The following is a 6,637-nucleotide window of genomic DNA, read 5'->3' as shown; positions in this document are numbered from 1 at the left end:
AATTTGATGCTTCTTTTTATGTTTTATAGGAAAAATGATCGTCGATACAAAGAGTCCGATTTGCATATCAAAAAGACTCAAGTTTGAAGAAAATTGGACTTAAAATAAAATTTAAATAAAAGAAGGATGCATACGGTATTATAGAAAATGAAGATATTATGCAAGGAACCCAAAAAAGATATAGACATCATTTTAAAGAAACAAAAGTTTTTTTTTGTAATTTGGAGCGTAAGCTAATATCACGCGGTGGGTTCACGTGAAAGCAGCATGTGGGCGAACGCGTGAGCGCGGGCGGACGCGGGCGCAGCACAGCAAGCAAGCAGGCGTGCGGGGTTCGTGGGGACAGACGAACAAATGGAAGGAAAAAAAATATATATTTGAAAATACTTCAAGAGAAAAAATTTATATTTTCTTTATCTGCTTGTGATCTTTCCATCTCATCCATCTATTTTTTAGTCCTTAGTATTTTCTTTAGTCCCACATCGAAAAATCATGTAAAACTCCTCCCTCCTAACACTTATAAAAAGGCTTTTGTACTCCTATTGGAGGAGGAGCCCAGAAATTCTTCTAGAGCCTTGCATAGAGGAAGAAAAAGGGACTACTTCATGAGCAGCTAGGCTAGCAGTCTCGGGAGTGGAGAAAAAATTTTGTAACGACATAGAGTGGGTTTATTGTTCTAAACTTTTTTGTATTTCTTTATATGCAATAAAGATTATGCTTTTTATTTAAATCATCATAAGTTTTTTATTTGCTCTCTTTCATATGCTTTTATTTATGCTTTCCTGTTAGATTAATATTAGGAACAACTTTTACTTTTCGAAGACGTGCCGTGATCTACGGGTACAGAGCGTGCCGAGGAAAGAAGAGTTGTTTACCTAGTACTTTCCAGAGACACGTCGTGATCTATGGGTACGGGGTGTACCGAAGAAAGATAGGTATTTTTTCTAAGATTAATCGTATCTATTTAATTAAAAAAGAGATACAACTCTACTAGTGCAAAATTAATTCAAAACACTCGAGCTCTTTATTTTCTAATTAAATCAATTTTAAGATAATTTATTTTTTAAATCAAAATAATGTTTTTTTTCTTTTATTTTATAATCTCAACTTAGCCCAAGGTTCCTGAGGATACGATCTCGACTCATCCTACCTACGTAGTGAGTAGAGTTATTTTTGGTGCTATCAATGACTACGCATCAAATTTTGCACCGTTGCCGGAGACCTTGGTACGATTAAATTAAATTAAAAAAAAAGCCACTGATATTTTATAACACTTAATTAAAATAGCATAACCTCAAATATAAAAATTTCTAACTTGATTGGACACCTTGTTTCTTTGTATCTCATCTCCATAATTAATCTTAAGGGCAATAACCCATTAATCAGATAAGGTGGAGATTTGATCACTCTTCTTTGACCCACAAATCACTTCCTTGCATTTGCATAACCTAGACCTTAATCTAAAATTAATTAGACATTGACCCCTAAGGATTTCGAGCTCAATAGGATAAGAAAGCTCTAGAGTTGAACCGAGTGCGGATTGGTTAATTGCTCTGTGTCTAAGGCAAATGGTTAAAGAAAGTGGTTTTCAATTGGTTTCGTTGACTGATCTGGCCAACTCAGTTGGTGTCTAAGGAAAGCAATGAGCAGGAAACCTCCCACATCTTACGCTTATCTGGCCGAGTCAGTTAGTCAGTCTTAAGCTTGGAGTGCTCAAAAGCGGTCTTGAAAGTTAAGAGCTGTCTAGATCTAAGTTAACCTTAGGATAGAGAGTCTATACTTGTTTAAGTTGATTGCAATTAACATCTAAACATTAACTAATTTCTTCTTTTTTATAGATTTAAGATTCTTAGGTTCTTCTCTTTAGATTTTCTTCATTCTTTTCTCACTTTATTATAAAAATATATATATATTATAAAAACTAAAATTTTTTATGTTTGCTCTAAAGTATAATTGTAAGGTGTATGCTTGACCGTAGATCGTTACGATCAGAAATCCAACCTTTTGATCCAGAAATAGAAAGAACCTTTAGAGCTAATAGACGTAAAAATATAGACCGAAATCAGGAGAATGATCCACCCAGACAATTGAAGGAGTACTTTACTCCTTCCACATATACCTACTCTCTTTGTATTCAAGTGCCTCCTATGGAGGCCACTCAATATGAAATTAAGTCCAGTATAATCCAAATGTTACCTTCATTTTATGGACTTAGTAATGAGGACCCTTATAAACATCTTGAAGAATTTCTTGAGATATGCTCAACTGTCAAAATTCACAGCTTCTCCGATGATGCTCTTAGGTTAAAATTATTTCCTTTCTCACTTAAGGACAAAGCCAAATACTGGCTACATACTTTGGATTCCATGACTATATCAATCTGGGACCAGCTGCAAGTAGAGTTTCTCAAGAAATATTTTTTTATAGGAAGAACTAATCAAATAAGGAAAGCCATAACTAGTTTTTTCCAATTAGATAGAAAAATATTTCATGAAACATGGGAGAGATTAAAGGACCTTATTAGAAAATGTCCCCACCATGCTGTACCCAAGTGGCAGTTAATCCAATATTTTTATGATGGGCTATCTGAAAGACATCGATAAATGGTCGATGCATCATGCGGTGGGACATTCATGCTGAAAAGTGAGGATGAGGCATGGCAACTGTTTGAAATTTTAAGTGAAAATTCATTACATCATATGTCTGCCTCTATTAGAGATAAATCCATATTAAATCCAAAGAGAGGTGGAATATATGAAGTAGGAAATGCCATAGATATCCATCATAAGGTAGATGAACTGTCCCAAAAATTAGATCGTCTTTTAAATACTGGACAATCCTCGATTCTACCTAACCCAATCCAAGAAGTTTGTACATTGTGTGCAAGTCCGAACCATTTTGTTAGTGAATGCCCAGCCGCACCTCAATTTTCTAAGTTTGTGCACAAGCAGGTTCAGCAAGCTCAAGTCCAACAAGCTCGCAGATCAGGAAATGATCCATATTCGAACACTTATAACCTCGACTGGAGAAACCATCCAAATTTCTCCTGGAGACCATAATCAGTGGTTGGTCCTACCACACCTCGATCTCAATATCAGGATCCAACATATAGGCATGGACCATACCATCAATTTCAAAATATTCCTCAACCGTCTACTACTGGTCATAGTTCAGCTTTTGAAGAAAAAGTTCTAAAAGCACTAGAATGATTAGAAGTCAACACTCAGATCCTTAACTCCCACACACAATCCATTGCTAAGCTAGAGACCCAAATAGGTCAACTAGCGACTGCATTCAGTAGGAGGGAAGGAGAAAAATTACCTAGCCAACCCAAGAGCAACCCAAGAGGGCAATTTGTGATTGAGAGCTCTAATACCCCAGAAGTTTTTTCTGAACATGCCAAATCAATCATGACTCTGAGAAGTGGGAAGGTCATTGAACACACTAGTAAAACCAATGAGACTGACCCTGAACCTCTAACTGAAGCCAAATCACCCAAGAATAAGGAGGATCTGAAAATAGAGAAGGAACCAGCTGCACCGGAATCATCTTACTTGCCTAAAGCTCCATTTTTGGATGCCCTGAAAGCCCCTATTCCTGCAGATAAGAAGGGAGGAAAACTCGATGAGATGTTGGAATTATTTAAGCAAGTCCAAATTAATCTTCCCCTTCTAGACGCAATCAAACAGGTCCCTGCTTATGCCAAATTTTTGAAGGATTTGTGCACCCAAAAACGTAAATCTAGATCACAAATCCCAAAGAAAGTATGCCTCACTGAACAGGTTAGTTCTGTCTTCCAACATGCCACTCCTCCAAAGCTTAAGGACCCAGGAGCCCCCATCATTTTCTGTGTTATAGGAGATCATCACATTGAAAAAGCTTTTCTGGACTTAGGGGCAAGTGTGAATCTTTTACCTAGTTCAGTGTATGAACTTTTTGGATTCGAAGAACTGAAACCCACATCAGTCACACTGCAATTAGCCGACAGATCAATTAAGGAACCACGTAGAATGCTTGAGGATGTCTTGGTCAAGGTAGATGAGTTTTACTTTCCAGTTGATTTTCTGATTCTCGACATGGAATTAAATGGCAACCCAAGACAAATTTTTATTATCTTAGGATGACCCTTCCTAGCTACGACAAATGCATGCATCAATTATAGGACAGGAGTCATGGACGTATCATTTGGGAATAAGAAACTGAGACTGAATGTGTTTGATGCTTCTCAAGGACCATCAATGGATAGTTGCTTCAAAGTAGATATACTAGAAGACATTATAGAAGATGCAACACCCACAATTCTAGCATCAGACCCCTTAGATACTTGCTTGGCTCACTTTGGAGTGTATAACTTTAAGGGATATATGAAAGAAGTTAACACCTTATTGGATACACCACACGATAAACCACTCCTCCATGGATAATCAAGTATGAGCCATTGCCCACATTAGCCAGTACACCAATAGTCCCATCTTTAGAATCACCACCTATGTTAGAATTGAAATCCCTTCCTGCTACGCTCAAGTATGTATGACGTCTGGCTGAAGACGTAAAACTTAGCGCTTGTTGGGAGGCAACCCAACGATTTCATATTTTTTTTTATTTTTTTATTTTTTTTACTTTACCGCAGCTACAGAAATTTAGAACAAGAGCCTATTAATCAATGAAGCTATCTTCAACTTCCGAAGCAAAATTATCCCAAGTGCACTCTCTCCTTTTTATTTTCTTTGCTTTCCTACTCCATTGAGGATAATGTAGATTAAGTTGGGGGGAGAAGAAAATAAAAATTAATCAAATCCTCGAGTATGGTCAGAAATAATTAGTTTTGTGTATCCAAATTTTATTTTCATTAAGAGTCAATTAGGCATCCTAATAAATGAATGATTAACGGTCAAGATAATTTTAGAGATACTGAGGAATAAATTATTAAGAAAACCTAATAAATGGTAGGATTTAGACTAGACCAAATTTTAGGAGTGATTCTACAATCCTCTTCTTACTGATCTCAATAAAAAATCTGCTTCATGAGAGATTGGGTGGAAAGGTCGAGGTATGCAAAAATTCTTTTTAAATTTTACTTAAAAAAAATAATATATTAGTTTCCTACTAAGTAACCGGGCCCTTTCGCCTAAGTAAGCATTGTGGTTCACGTAAAAAGGTGGGCAATGTTAAAAAAAAAATAGTGGATAATAAGGGGACTAAATTGCAAGAAGATAATAAACCTCTCTCACATTAAGTTAGAGGATTTAAAGAGTAAAGTGGGGAGTTGGTGAAAGAAAAGCTCTTGAAATTTCTTTAGTTAATACTCAGCCACTAATTGGGTCAAATTGATAATCCAATGAAATATCTCTTTAATGGTCTGATCAGGTATCATCTACCTTTTGGGTTGCCTAACCTAACTTTTTAGTTAAGATCGAGTCAGTACACAATGCTGATATATCTATTTTACTTGAAGATGAGCAAAATTCAAGTTGAAGGGTGTGATAAACACTTAATTTAAGTCATTTAAAGCAGAAAATCATATTTAATTTATTTTATTTATTAAAAATTTAATGCTTCTTTTTATGTTTTACAGAAAAGATGATCGTCGATACAAAGAGTCTGATTTACAGATAAAAAGACTCAAGTTTGAAGAAAATTGGACTTAAAATAAAATTTAAATAAAAGAAGGATGCATACGGTATTATAGAAAATGAAGATACTATGCAAGGAACCCAAAAAAGATATAGACGTCATTTTAAAGAAACAAAAGTTTCTTTTTGTAATTTGGAGCGTAAGCTAATGTCACGCGGTGGGTTCATGTGGAAGCAGCACGTGGGTGAACGTGTGGGCGTGGGCGGATGGGTGGGCACGGACGTGTGGGCGCAGGCAGACACGGGCGCGAGGCAAGCACGGCACGACAGGCAAGCGGGCGCGCGGGGTTCGTGGGGACAGACAAACAGATGGAAGGAAAAAAATATATATTTAGAAATACTTCAAGAGGAAAAATTTATATTTTTTTTATCTACTTGTGATCTTTCCATCTCATCCATCTATTTTTTAATCTTTAGTATTTTCTTTAGTCCCACATCAAAAAATCATGTAAAACTCCTCCCTTCTAACACCTATAAAAAGGCTTTTGTACTTCCATTGGAGGGGGAGCCCAAAAATTCTTCTAAAGCCTTGCATAGAGGAAGAAAAAGAGACTACTTCATGAGCAGCTAGGCTAGCAGTCTCGAGAGTGAAGAAAAAAATTTATAACGACACAGAGCGGGTTTATTGTTCTAAACTTTTTTATATTTTTCATATGCAATAAAGATTATGCTTTTTATTTAAATTATCATGAGTTCTTTATTTACTCTCTTTCATATACTTTTATTTATGCTTTCTTGTTAGATTAATATTAGGAACAACTTTTACTTTCTGAAGACGTGCTGTGATCTACGGGTACGGAGCGTGTCGAGGAAAGAAGAGTTGTTTACCTAGTACTTTCCAGAGACACGTCGTGATCTACGGGTACGAGGTGTGCCGAGGAAAGATAGGTATTTTTTCTAAGATTAATAACATCTATTTAATTAAAAAAGAGATATAACTCTGCTAGTGCAAAATTAATTCAAAACTCCTGAGCTCTTTATTTTCTAATTACATCAATTTTAAG

At 36.0% G+C, this 6,637-nt stretch overlaps 1 non-coding gene across 1 annotated transcript; it reads right to left on the bottom strand.

The window, feature by feature from the left end:
• Positions 1-2,438: 2,438 nt before the first annotated feature.
• Positions 2,439-2,544, bottom strand: LOC140851307 (small nucleolar RNA R71). The gene has a single exon (XR_012134059.1). It is a non-coding gene; the product is annotated as a small nucleolar RNA R71 (small nucleolar RNA).
• Between the last annotated feature and the right edge of the window lie 4,093 nt (positions 2,545-6,637).

Source organism: Elaeis guineensis, chromosome 8 (genome assembly GCF_000442705.2).
Source record: "Elaeis guineensis isolate ETL-2024a chromosome 8, EG11, whole genome shotgun sequence".
Classification (NCBI taxonomy): domain Eukaryota; kingdom Viridiplantae; phylum Streptophyta; class Magnoliopsida; order Arecales; family Arecaceae; genus Elaeis; species Elaeis guineensis.
This window is presented reverse-complemented; position numbering and strand designations above follow the sequence as displayed.